Genomic DNA, 13,828 nt, shown 5'->3' with positions numbered 1-13,828 from the left:
TCCAATCCAGTAAATCTGAGAAACATGAAATCTATCAGGATTTGTTCCAGGAGCTGTTGAAGGAGGAGGAAAAAAGAGGTAAAAGGAAAAATAATATAAAAAGTAATAGAAAGAGTCACCTAGCAGAGCCTATCGCCTGGAGAGACCATTCCTGCCTGCTCTGCTTTCCAGCTACAGTCCAACACCAGGCACATTAAAATGCAGAGATGTTAATCCTTGTGGCAATGCTTAAGAATATTCACAATGTGCTTGGCACAAAGGAAACAGGCAAAGCTGCTTTTTGTTCACCCCTTTGACTTAAAATACAGGTTCAAATCATTCTTGTCCCAATATGGGGTACCTTTGCATGAGACAGATCATCAGTCAGCAGGGCTGGAGAAAAACCTTGCTCAAACCTATTTCACAACTTATCACACATACTGGATCTTTACTCCCTTGTTCTTCATTTATACTGACTTTATTGTTGGTTTGGTTTTTTTAGCTGTTAATCTTACCTCACAGGCACCGCAGCATGGACGGAGATGGAGAAGACAGGCATAAAGAGAAAATCATGTCTGTTATTTGTCTAGAAGCCCCAGCTGAGAGTAGGACCCACTGTGGTCAGTACAGAGGCAGAGTAGATGTTACTCTGCTGAAAAGCTAGTGAGATAAACAAGCAAGTTGGAAAAAGCAGAGGAGGGAGACAGCATCATTCTCAGCTGGGGAGCTGAGACCTAGAGCAACCAGTGACCTTCCTCCTCTTATCACACAGGAAGTGGGTGGCATCCCTGAGAAACAGACTGTACCTCCAGAATTCCACTTCAATGACCTATCCCCCCAAAAAACACCCCAGCTACTAAGGAATACTCCTAACTGTTTACAGCTGTTTTCTTTGTGTGGGCCTCAATCAATACCACACAGCCAAGAACAGGTTAACCCCTTCCTTTTCACACTGCAAAAGATGCAGGCGTCAAGCAATTCCTCACAGTCCCACTGTTTTTATTTTTTTTTGTGTGCCAAAAATGTCACTCCAATTCAATGTCCACCACAAGGCACAGGATCTAACTAAATAAAATCAGCAGTGAATGGAAGCTTTTTTATTCATGCATGAAAGTAGCATAAATAAGATTTAATGAGGCTGGTGGTGGTCTGTTCTGGGAACTCAATCAGAAAATCTATTTAGGAGACCTGAGAGATGTTTGTTTACAGACCAATATGAACACAAGAAACATGCTGAAAGGACAAGACATGCAGCTCTACTTCTTTTCAGCTTTCTACAGCTGGTTTGCCACCCTGGATAAGAAACTGAAAGGGACAGTAGTTAATAAATCAGACTCAGGCTCACAGCCCCAGATGTAGTAATAAATCCATGCAATTGCCTTAGGTGTAAATGTAAAAATAATTTCCATTAGCTTCTCTTTCCACAAAGTTTCACAAATATAGTCTTGTGAGTTGTCTACCAAAAGACTACTATTTCTTAACATAGCTGCCTTAATGATTTTTTTTTTTGCCTTGACTGCAAAATGGCTCTTGGCTCAGGTCACACCATATTTATCATCTCATTTAGGTATTTCCAGTTGTCCTTCAGACAAAGGAGACTTTTTCAGGAGAGGAGGCTGATGATATGGTGAGTCTGGACCTCTTGATGATATGAGGATGACCTTTTAATTGAGAACCTAAAAAGTGTTGCATCCACACTTTGCCTCTTCAGCTAGAAATTAGACTAAACCAAGTCTGTTTTTCAAGCAGCTAAATTGCTGTTGCTTTCAGAGTTCCTTCCTACCAGGATTTATATTCTACAGCAAGTTTAAAGTTCTTCATTATGACCAGTCTGCCAAAGCAGACATTTCAAAAGAAGATGTTTTAATAATAACTTATCAATAATATTATTGATTATTATTAAATATTATAAATAATATTCCGTTTCAGTCTCACAGAATGTACAGGTCATATAATGTCATCTCACTTTTCTAAGCATTCAAGTATAACTCTCCATTCAACTGCCACAAGGAACTTGTACTTCTATGTATCCAGAACTAATTTCCCATTAATGTTGTAGAGGACTATGGACCCTTTCATGAGCATTTCTTCCTCACATGTTGCCTGTGACACACAAAACACAAATATGGGAGAGATGCACAGCTGATTAAAATAGACTCAAGTATTCTTCTACAACACTAACTATTAAAGACTATCAAGGAAGGTGTACCAGCATCCCTGTGAAATGAACTAACATTCATGAGTTTTCCTTTCTTACAAGCAGAAGAGAATACCCAAGGCACTTGCCTCCCAGCCCATCAGACCCAAAGGAGCAATACCCAGGGGACCAGGCACTGGAACACACGAATCCAAGGGGAAAAAAAAAGCCACTTAACAAGATGCTGTCTCACGTAGTGGTGCTTCCTGAGGCCAGCATCTTGGCTCTACAGTATGTCTTGTGGGGCACAATGCAGGGAACTGTCCTTAGAGGTTTGTTCTTTTGTGGACGACTCTCCAAGTAGCAAGCTGTTTTCACTCTCCAGATCAGACCTCCTCCCTGGAACAAGACAATTTGTCCTATTCGAAACTGTTTTCTTAGCTGCATAAGACAGAACACAAACAAAAATAAATCTAAACATTTCTAGCAGAAGACACCCAACAGAGAAGTTAATGCTGTAGCAAAGTACAGCCAAAATTTTCCCAAATGAGAATTCTTCTCAAGCACTTCAAATTAAAAAAAAATAAATAAATCCCGTAATAGAGAAACATCCCCCCTCATTTCAACAGTTTGTGGCACTGCATCAGTGCTGAAGTCTAAGGGTTTATCTGCCTTTGATCTGGAGCTGGGCAGTGCCAATGTTCAACAGCTCTCAATCCTGCAGGGAAAATTCCTCCATGAACCAGGTCTTTGTTCTACCTCCTGCCTTGGCTGAGGGCTCTAAAAGACACTGCTTCCTAGCCACTGCTTGGTGACTTAGCAAAAACAAATTTAACAGCTTCAAGTTATTGTGTGGGGAGCTGTCACTCATCCCTGGGACTGTGGAGTTGCTATGGTGGGAGTCTTTATCAAGGCCAGTATTCCCATCAGTGACAGGCCAATGACACCATCATCCAGAACCACCCTGTGCTTTAGAACAGTAGAGTAATCACAAAGCCTCTCCATAAATATTCTCCAAGAACAAGACACGTTTCCCAAATGGGGAAAAATGCCATAATGGCCATGTTCATCACCAGCTTTCCTCACAAAGAGGTAATTGCCCAGTAATGCAAGCTATTTTATCTTGCTATGGAGTCAGCTCTCTCCAGGTGAAACTCTTTCTGGAGTCAGAGGAAACTCTCCTCTGCTTCTACTGTTGTCAGATGGTGGGCCCCATCAATGGGGGCTCCTGATCTACCCCTGCTTTAACCATCTGGAATGGAATCCTTTGAGAACTAACTGCAGTAATAAGACTCCTCTTTCCACATTGCCTCATATATTACACTAGTTTTCCCCTTAATCTCACTGCAGTGCTGTTGATTTATCACCCCAGGTCTCCAGCTCCCCTCAGACTCGATCACAGTGCCTGGGTTTGCTCCTTCTCTTCCCACCTTTAGGGAATTCAAAAGAAAATTTAAACACTTAAAACCAACAACCCTTTACACCTGCATTAGCCACTCACCTTGACTGCTGCTCACTGCCTAATCCATAGTTAATCCTCCATGTTTTATGCTCAATCACCCACTCTGGCACCTGACTTGCACACAGCCCAAACTCTGCCTTGATCATACCTCAGGGTGGGGGGGACTTTCTCCTTTTGACCTTTCTGCTCAGCTGTTACTCATTTATTAATATATAAGCCAAATATACAATTACGCTGGAAGGAACATGTTTCCTTGTTAACCCTTTTTGGCTCTTACCCAGAATTTGTCAGGCTATGGGGATTTACATTTTACTATGCAAAGTTTCAGATTAGTTGCTCACCATTCCCTGTGCCTCTGATGGAAGGAAGGGTTTTCTCTGACCAGAACCACTACTTCATCCCCCATGAGACAACACAGGAACACACATCCTGGACTGTCCTGGGTAGCAGGGAGCAGCGACTTAGACAGCAAACCCTCTGGTCAGAAAGAAAATGGGTCTTATGCTCAGCCCTGCCAGCACATTCAGGGCATCTCTAGCCCAGATGAGGGTTTGGACTGTGCTGGCAGCTGCCAGACAAGGGTCTTGGTGGGTGACAGGAGTGGGAGGAGGTTTTGTTAAGGATGGTAGTTAACAAGAGGAGGGGGAAGCGGGGAGGGGTGTGCATGCTCCATGGTGGGAGCAGCTTGGGCAGAGCTTTAACCCCTTGCCTGAAAGGAACATCTGCAACTGTGCACAGAAATCCCACACATCATTATATCTCCTGGTTTAGAAGAGGTGAGGGAATGAACATCTGTCACTGGAGTCCCCAAGCCCTTGCAGCTACAGCCCATTTTACCTGCAGCAGAATCTGAAGTGCAAAGAGAAGGAACACAGACTGAAGGGCCATTAGAGTCCTGATCACAAGGAGGAATCTTTGTAGAGCTTGCTACAAAGATGCATTTGGCACCATATCATCTCACGAATGAGTATGCAGCCCCTGCCAGCTTCCCAGAGCCAGAAGGATGGCACCAGAAACTAACCAAACACCTAACTCACTTGTTTTTTCAGGTAACATACAGGCCACCCCCTATTTTCACTTGTATTTAATGAGAATCAGATTCTAGGAACAAGAATGTCAACAAAACCAGATCAACATGCTCATTGGAAAGGTTAAGTCAATACAAGAGCATGTTTATTTAATTTTAATGTAAGTACAGCCATAGAAGTATCTGCTGGAAAGGACTTCTGGGTGCCTCTGGTCCTGTCTCCCATAAGAAGCAGGACTGTTGCCAACACTAGCTCAGATGATCCATGGCTTTGCCTAGCCAAATCTTAAAACCCTTTGAGGTCAGAGAGTCTCTGTCCTCTCCGGGTAACCTGTTCCAGTGCTGCACCACCCTCCCAGGGAGAAGCTTCTCCCAACGGCCACCCTGAATGTCCCAATCACTTCTTGTGGCTGTCACCAACAGCCATATCATCTACCACTCTGGAGGCCTTCAGGAGCTCAACCTCACGTGTCCCTGCACAGACCAGCTCATACTGGTCTTCAGTGACAGTCCTTGCCACCCCTCTCTCTCCTGCAAACAGGGCTCCACCAGCCCCCAGAGCCTCACATCTTTTCGGGTTTCCCTAAAGTCCGTGGACTCAACACAGCTACAGCTGTGATGGCTTAAGAACAGAGAGCTACAGGCAAGTGAAAGGCACCAAGTGGATGTTCCCCTCCAATCTGGAGGCCCCAGTACGCACTCCAGCACACCTATGATATCCCCTGAGCCCCACACCCAAATGACTTCCAGCCTTGGAAGCTCTATTTTTGGCTCTTTTTTTTTTTTTCTCTCTCTCCTTTTTCCATTCTGGACTTTGAACCTCCCTATGATCTTGTCCGCATGATTGCATCATTCATGGCAGGTAAGGTTAGCATGAATAGAAGGAAGAACAAACATCACTTCACACAGCACGCCGGCAGCTGGGAGAACCTGCAGCCAGCAGAGGTTACAGACCCCAGTCAGCTCTAATAAAGACCTGCATCATTGGAAGGGCAGGAACTACAATTGCGATTATTCATGTTGAAAAAGAGGTCACCGCGTCTCCTGCTACAGAGGCAAATCTGAGCACTGTGGGGTATCTCAGGAGGAGGTTTCCTTTGTGCACAACACTGAGCTCTGGGCCAGGGCAGCTCACCAAGGCTCTACTGCAGGCCATACAAAGGAAGAAACACCATGTGTTTTCCTTGTCACTGTGGCTCAGCACGGATGCAGAATATGCGCGGAGAGAGGAAGGAAGGATTTACTGTTACAGGATTGGGCCACAGCCATACAAGGCACTGGGATTTGGGCTCACTCTGGCCAGTACCAAGGAATCACCATCCTTAATACAGAAAATCTGAATTCAGCTCCTCTCCTGGATGCCATAAAACAATACCAGCCAGAATATCCCTAGCCCCTAGCCTCTTCACACAGCTCCGTCTTGGGAGTACTTGCTGCACCTGCACTGCAGTTCAAACTTCTGCTGTTTCTGTCCCCAGCTGTCTTGCCGTGTAAGACCAAGAGCAGGACAACTGTTCAGGGCAGCTACTGCTTACCAGATAAAGGGGGAACAAGGAGACTGTTTACCTGAGGAAGATCACTGCTCTGGCAGGGGCTGTGGCACTATCAGCAATGCTGGCTGCCATGTGGGATCCTCTCTGTGGCATAAGTGGTTTATGAGGTGCCTCATGTGAGTGAGAACATTGCAGAATTCAGGACATCTGTACAAATTCCAGACTGATGTTGCTGCTCAAACGTAATTATGAAAAATAATTAGCAATTGAACTGAGAAGGCATTACAAAACAGCTAAGGAGAAAGAGAATAAACTGGCATGCTGTGATTGATGTAAGCATGTAACAGCCTCCACATGTCACTGGGACCAGCACAATCTGCATCAGCTGAGGTGCTGCTTCCAGAAACAGAAAAAACACTTCCAAGGGGAGCAACTGCACAGCTGGAGCCAAGCTCTTGTTCCCTGTCACAGTGCTGGTGAACCATGTGGGTCTCCCCTGCCACACAAAGATGGGGTTTCAGGGACACAGGGCCTCTGGCCACAGTTTGGACTTCTGCACTTGTCAAAGCTTGGGACTGAAGCATGATCAGCTGGAATGAGTTAACTAGATGTCAGGAATACTCCTCAGTCCTGTTCAGAATTGGACCTATGGGCCACCAAGAGTCCTTACTTTTAACCAGCAGTGATGTTGAGCATCCCCAGACCTCACCACCACAAGGAGCTGCCAGCCCCTGCCAACCACATTCCACCCCAGCATGCCCCCTGCTTACAGCTGACCTGAGCCACTGGTGCTGAGCCTTGGAGAGACACAGAGACAAACCAAGAGCAAGGTGATGGTCAGTGTTGCTCACTGGACTCATTCACCATGGCCAAGGTTGTCAAACAATCACCCTCTCCTTTCCCAGTGTCTCTTTGGCTACCATCTGACAGGCATCCTAACAGAAGTTTAATGCAAAAAGCCAAGAAAAAGTTACCATTCCAGAGCAAACATCCAGATCAAAGCCCCAGATCAATGGGCCATATATACATTGTGCAACTGTACTGACATGCAAAACACATCTTGCTGTACTTTCATAAAGCACATCCAGAAAGAAGATGCAACATATCCTGCAGATCAATGGTGAGAAGACAGTAGGAGCAGCATTAAGAGATTAGCCCAGATGCATTTAACTGGTTCTACTTAACACATGGCTCCTCAGCAGCAGGTACAGAGGATATGAGACCATTAAGTTCTGGCAATTCCTTTAACAATCTCAACCCTCCCCAGCCACCTACTGCTGTTTTAGATGAAGGAAAGAGTTTATTGTGTTCTTTTCCCCCCTTCCTCCCCTATATTTTTTCTGGTTTATCCTGAGAAATGTAATTTTAAAAGGTGCCAGCAGAATGCTACACATGTGTAGCTGACAGAGAAGGAAGCAGTAATTTCGGCCCCGAGACACAGGAAAGCCAACAAGAGTCTGTCCACAGGTTTCAGCAGGCTTCAGGTTAAGACCTTTGGGCAAGGAAGGAAAGAACAGCACAGAACCTTGTGCTTTGTTCACACCCTCAAGTAGCAAGGAGCTGGGATGCTCGAGGTGAAGCCTTTGGGGGCTGCTCCATCCCCAGAGAGTCGCACGAACATGTGGAAGACGGAGCAAGCCAGCAAGCACATCCAGCACTGGATGTTTCCACCCAAGTGGGATGCCTGCAGATGGTTTTTTCAGGAGGGCTCAGAGACAGCTTGAGGATTTTGCTGCTGAATCAGGCTTTCTGCGGCACAGGCAGCGACCACGCCACTGGCGCCGAGCCCTGCAGCTGCACAACGCCTGGCACGCGCCGCCGGGGCTGCGGAGCCAGCACGGACAATCTTGGGGGGACACAGGCTTGCCGCAGCTGCTCGCTCACTTTCAGCTGATGGCATCACTGGAGGTTTGTGTCCTCTCAGCGGGAAAAGCTAAAAAATAAGCAGCAGAGGACAAACCACAGGAAACACGTCCCTTTCTGGGAGAGAAAGGACTTCTTGTACAGCACACGCCGTAGACAGCGGAACACAGAGGAGGGGTGTAGATTTGGCACTCAGGCATAAACAGTATGTCCCTGCTGTACCACATCACTAGCTGCCTTAGGCTTAAATATTTTGGTTGTTCATCTAAGAGTATACATGTTCTGAAATATGTAATTGTCAGGCTTTTCTGGGAGCTCTTCAAATGCGGTACATCTCTGTCCCTTCTCCCAGACAGCTTCCACCTGCAGGGAAAGATGGCCCTGTTACTTAAAGGCTTAGTTTTCAGCTGCCACCGCTTGTCTCTGCAGAGCAAGCAGCCAGGGCCATTTTATTTCCTGCTTTCCTGTAGATTCTCCAGAGCAAGAACTTGTTGAGCACAAAGGTAGCATGGACCTTGGCCAAGCTCTGTGCATGCAACAGCAATGCAAACGTGTACATTCTCCTTCCTTGTTCTGCTTTGGTGCAAGTTGTCTTACACAGGACTTAGGATAAACACAGATGCAATGGCCCCCCAGATTTTGGTTCTCCTGAAAACCCCATAGCCCATGCCTGCCAGCTCCTCTCTTTTGGCAGCTAGCAGGGATGGGCAGCTAAAAGTACTTCTGAGTGAGACACTCTGCAAGTGTCTCACTCCAGCTGGCAAGGGCAGGGGAGACACAAGTAAGAGCAGCAGCTCTGGAAAGGGAAACAACGGGGGCAAAGATGGGGGAATCAGAGATTAAAACATCAGATTGAAAAGGAACAATGAATCCCTGGTGGGGAATATAACTGGGGGGGTTGAGCAGGAACAGATTGCAGCTCAGTAATAAGGCAGACGGCATTTTCTTTGTGATCTGCAAATCCATTTGGGCTTTCTGACAGACAAAGACCCCGCGCTATCCAGGAATCAGCTTGATACATGACCTGCCTCCCTCCGCCTTCAGTGACAATGGCTGATGGAGCAAGCAGCTCAGGCAGAGCCCACCTGGCCCAGCAGCACAGGCTGAGGTCAGGCTGCTCCCAAGGCCAAATCCTTGCAGTACCCCCAGGGGGCAGGACATTGTCAGGGCCATACCTTCCTGGTGCCTGCTAAAGTAGAATGCTCCAAGTCACACAAGCCTGTAAAAATGGTCAGGATGCTCTGCTTGGTCCGCAAAAATGAGGTGACAGCTCAGCATCATAGGCAGAACCCCAGACATGAGGGGCTGCCTCAAACCATTAAAGAATGGCTGAAGGCACCTGGCAAAACACCATCCTGCTGCAAGAGTTTTTGGAGTAGTAAGACTGTGGCTCGAGGAAAGTTCCAGTCACATGGTTTCCATCTGTAAGGGCTGCAGACAGCAACACAGAGTATTTCAGGGTATGACACCCCTGAAGCAGGGACGTTTCTACCAGCCATCAACACCAGTGTTCTGGCAGTGCTGAGGCATTCTTGCAAAACTCTTCCAGGGAAGGAGGGAGGAAAAACAGCAAGCCTCAGATCCTCACATCTAGCCCCCACACCTCAGTTCCCTGTATTTCATTAGGCAAATAATAGCTCAGGGTCAATAGCATCAGCCTCTTTCCTGGAAATGAACTAACCACAGCCAACTCTCGAGTTGCCGAGCTGGGGGTGCAGGCAGAGGTCCCTGCCCTGCAGTCAGCTTCTTTTAGTGTCTTTAGCACAACACTACTTCTATGACACTAGGCAATAGCACATATCTCCTTTGTTGTGGTCTCGGTAACACACATGTATGAAAGACAGGGCAAGCTCCCACCCACACACTCGGTTTCTTCATTGAAGCCTTGGCAGAAGTGCTGAGGAATAAATGGGCAGAGAGGGTCCATTTGTTTTCTTTCCTGCGGGATAAAGAGATTACGGCTCTCAATTATCAGACTGATACTTGCCTTTAGAATTACATCTGCCAAACAAAAAGACAAAGAGAAATTCAGCATAATCAATCGCCCTGGGAGCACAGTGCACCTGATGGCCCACACAGCTCAGTTCTATAATACAAATCATTCTGAGCATTCACTGAGAGATGTCCTCTCTCCTGCCATTGACAGGGTGCAGCCATCAGCAATCCCAGACACAAGACCTCCATGAGGAGGACAAGGCAATGAGAGGAGCCTGGCTACGGAGGAAGTGATCATGGGTCAGCCCTCTGAGACCCACCCTCGCCATCAGCTGACACAGGCTCTCCTTGACTAGCAGTCAGTTCATGTGATAGGTAGGGTCTCACCTAAGAGCATTTTACAGTGTTCCTTCTCACACAAGAAAGTCAAGACCGTGCCACATGGAAGCATTGTAGACTGGTCTTGCGTTGCCACTGTGCTTGCAAATGCACAAATATACCTACATGCTTCTTTTCTACACATCCATTTAGATGTTATCACCAGTTTTTCATGGATCATCGTATTTAGTTTTGTATTTTCCTCTCCCGTGGAAGGTTGCATCATGCTGTGGGCTTAAGCTCACTGACCCTTTACAAGCCACCTCTGGCCTTTTATTTTGGGATGTTTGCTTACAGAGGGTACTATGTTTCTGGCTGGAGCTGGCACAGCACTTAGTGTTAAGAAATGCCCATCTGCAAGTTAGTAACGTCAGGGCATTTCTGGAGAGTAACAACAAATAGGCAGGCACTGTTTACAATGGATCTCAGACCTTCAGTCACTAAGGTGCTTTGCTTTATCAGTCTTGCTTTGCAAAGGACTGAGTATCAGCCCTTGTGCTTTGTTGAAGTGATGTTCCTGCCTTGTATGAAGAGACACCTCAAAATGCCCCTCTGCCCCAATTTCCTTAAAAAAACAAACTAAAAAAATTGTGTTCCTGCCATTGAAACACCAAGCAAATCCTCAGGGGCTGATTTTTCCAGGGAGATTCCTTACCTATAACACTGTTGATAGAAGGTCAATATTTAACAGAACACACGCCACAGAGATACACTTCTGTTTCTGGAAATAAACCCGAAGGCCATATTGCACATGACCACACAACCCCAACTTGACATAAATTTACCACATGGCCCTGAGGACAGCCAAGAGCTGAATCTCAGAAAGCTGGCTGGATTTACCTGCAGACTGGTGAGAAGATGTGAGGGAGAATAACTCAATTAGCTGCAGCCCTGAAAAGCCATAGTCATTTCAGAGTCTACATAAAGATTCTTCCAAAAGACACTTCAAACCCCAAGTGAAAAGTGCAACATCAACTCAAAGTACTTCCAATTAGGAAAATAAACTGCAGAGCAGAGGTTTTCTGTAATATAAAGTAGCAATAAAATGCCTTCAATTATAACAATTTCTCAGGCCAGCTGAACCACATGTGGCCTTCTAGAGTTGCTGAGTCATGGTATATGTAGATTTCATTGGGATTCATTTCTTTTTCTTCTCTTCTTTGACTTTTCTCTAATCTTTTCATTTTAGTGGCAGAAAGATTGCAATATGAATCCCAATAGACATTTTGAACTTTTTCTTTCCTGTGACACTCAAGTAATGCCTTTAACCAATGAGCACAAACTCACACAAGAAATCACATTGGATTCTCACCTGTCCTCCCTCAATGAGTGAATGCCTAAAAACTGATGACTGGTCTAAAACCCTTCTGAATGTTTTACTGCATGCACAAATGTCCATGGAACTCTGTGGGAACTCTGGGAGTCAGGCAACTTACATCAGAGTGGGGAAGCTGCAGGGAGATCAAAGAAACAAGAAAAAAGTAGAAGGTTACAAGACATTACTCAAGGAAACCCAGCAGCAAGATGCCTTTGCTCTACCTTCATCCCCATGACTCCTCATGGGTATCTTCAGCCACCTACAGTAACATCCAGGACTACAGTGTTGGGTTTCTGATAGACAGGACTACTGAAAATTATCAAGCCTACCAAAGAAGCAAAAAGCCCCTACAAATCCAAGCCACAAAAACTGTCGTGAGCTGGTATTTCCACTTCCCTCCTCTCTCCCTCAGCTTTCACCCGAAAAAGCTATCAAGTCAATCAAAAAAACATTTTGGGTTTATTTTAAGGCACTGGCTGTTTTGCAATTTAAATCTAAGTTACTTCGAAATAAAAATAGAGTTGTTTGCTTTTTTTTCCCCTGAAGAAAAGCAGTATTAAAACTTAATCTCCTTTCACACACGACGTAGGTGCAAGGAATTAGCATTTTCCCTGCAGAAGAATGCTGTGGGAAAGACAACCCAGACACATCTCCTGGGTTCATGGGAACTGGAGATAAACTTGAGGACCAGCTGAGAGATGCAATAAAAAGATTGGCTTTATTCTATTGTAGGAATATCCCTTTGACTGTGACCCTGCCATTTTAGCCATGGTTTCTCTGGGGTACTTCATGCCTAACATCTCCACTGTACGTCCCTGACAGCAGAGGAAGTGCTGGCCTCCAAAGCAGTAACTGGGGTGAGTGCAGCCCTTTGTTTTTACCGGATATTTTCAGGGTAGCACAGAAAAAGCAATCACATCTGGGACCACCTCAAGGGGTTGTTGGCAAAAGTCCAGAGGCTCCATAGAAGCAGCAGCAGATTGCGGATTTCGATGCCTTGGGCAGGATGTCTGTTTCCACAATGGCTGGGGAAGGAAGCAATATAAAGGGAGATGGTCTGATAAGAGCATGGCTATGATAAAAAGACTCTGTTCAGTATTAATTTATTTCAGCAAGAAGAAAGGTGCCCACAGTCACTGAGTTACAGACATTGGTCTCTTGCCTCAGTGAAAAGGGAACTGGTTAGTCTTGAGGCAATGTTAAATACTGGATTTTAAAACGAGTACAAAAATAGACAGAAAGCAGAACAGATGTGACAGACAGTGGGTTCTTCTCATCCATCCCACAGTTTTACAGAAACTTTTTACAATACTTTTCCCAGCAATTTCAATGCTCATGGCTCTCTCCTGCTTTGCCCTGAACAAAGGAAACTTTAGCAGCTGCAAGGTGAAGCTCTGCGCTTTGTGAAATCAAGCATCACTTCCATAATAAAAACTACTATCCTTTAACTTACAAATTTGTTCTGCTGCCCTTGAATAGCTGGGAACATTCACACTAGTGAGCAGAGTGGCATTACTAAACTGCCTATAAAGAGCTTTACTAAAATGTTAGAAAGTGCTGTACCATGTGAACACTCCCCTCTTCTGGCTGCCAGCTGATCTTCATGCCATCTTGGCTTGTTTTTTTACAAAGAGGAAAAAGAGAGATTTTGGAAGTGAAGTTTGATGCTGGAATTCCCTGTATAAGAGGCTATTCACAATATGATGAATCATCACATTCTCTCACCTCCCATGGCATCTGCCCATGATGGCACGTTGTCCCACCTGTTCCCTGTTTTGGGTCGTTTTGCCTTTTCCAGGTGTAGTTTTATTATGTCCATGTCAAATGCCAGCACTGACAGCTGCAAGGGGATGGCTACCCCCACACTGCTTGGATTTTAAGTTCCTTCTTTGGAGAAATTCTGACAAGCTCGGAGGGAGAAGGCTAACGCTTGCAGGCTGTGTCATGAGCTCCTCCTGGTGGTCAGGAATACTGTATTAACTTCCCTGTGTTTCGAGCTCAAAAATAAAAATACAGCTTTCTGACACTACGTGTTTCTTGAGTATAAAAGAGAAGAAAGCAGAAACATAAAATAAACCATATATGCTGAGAGTGATGTAAAGGCTTTCATTCCTCAGTGCTTGCAGATGTGGGTAAAGGGAATGAACACATCCTTACCCCTCATGTTTATTTTTTTCCATAAAAATCAAGAGTTTCACATTTTATTCCTAGCAGAAGAAATAACCTCGTTTGCTGC

At 45.4% G+C, this 13,828-nt stretch overlaps 1 protein-coding gene across 3 annotated transcripts in view; it reads right to left on the bottom strand.

Annotated features, from left to right (window-relative positions):
• KDM7A (lysine demethylase 7A) overlaps positions 1–13,828 on the bottom strand; it is an 89,279-nt gene that overhangs the window by 1,190 nt on the left and 74,261 nt on the right. The window contains exons 22-24 of one of the 3 annotated variants that reach the window (XR_003530803.1): positions 12,474–12,617; positions 11,587–11,725; positions 2,355–2,515 (exon numbers count right to left, since the gene is read on the bottom strand). The gene's annotated coding sequence lies outside the window, so the exon portion shown is untranslated. Of the gene's footprint in view, positions 1–2,354; positions 2,558–11,586; positions 11,726–12,473; positions 12,618–13,828 lie in introns of all 3 variants that reach the window. The other 2 variants (XR_003530804.1, XR_003530805.1) reach the window with 2 other exon arrangements.

Source organism: Corapipo altera, unplaced genomic scaffold (assembly GCF_003945725.1).
Source record: "Corapipo altera isolate COAL_440 unplaced genomic scaffold, ASM394572v1 1, whole genome shotgun sequence".
Lineage (NCBI taxonomy): Eukaryota > Metazoa > Chordata > Aves > Passeriformes > Pipridae > Corapipo > Corapipo altera.
Note: the sequence above shows the minus strand (reverse complement) of the source record. Positions and strands in the feature narration are given on the sequence as shown.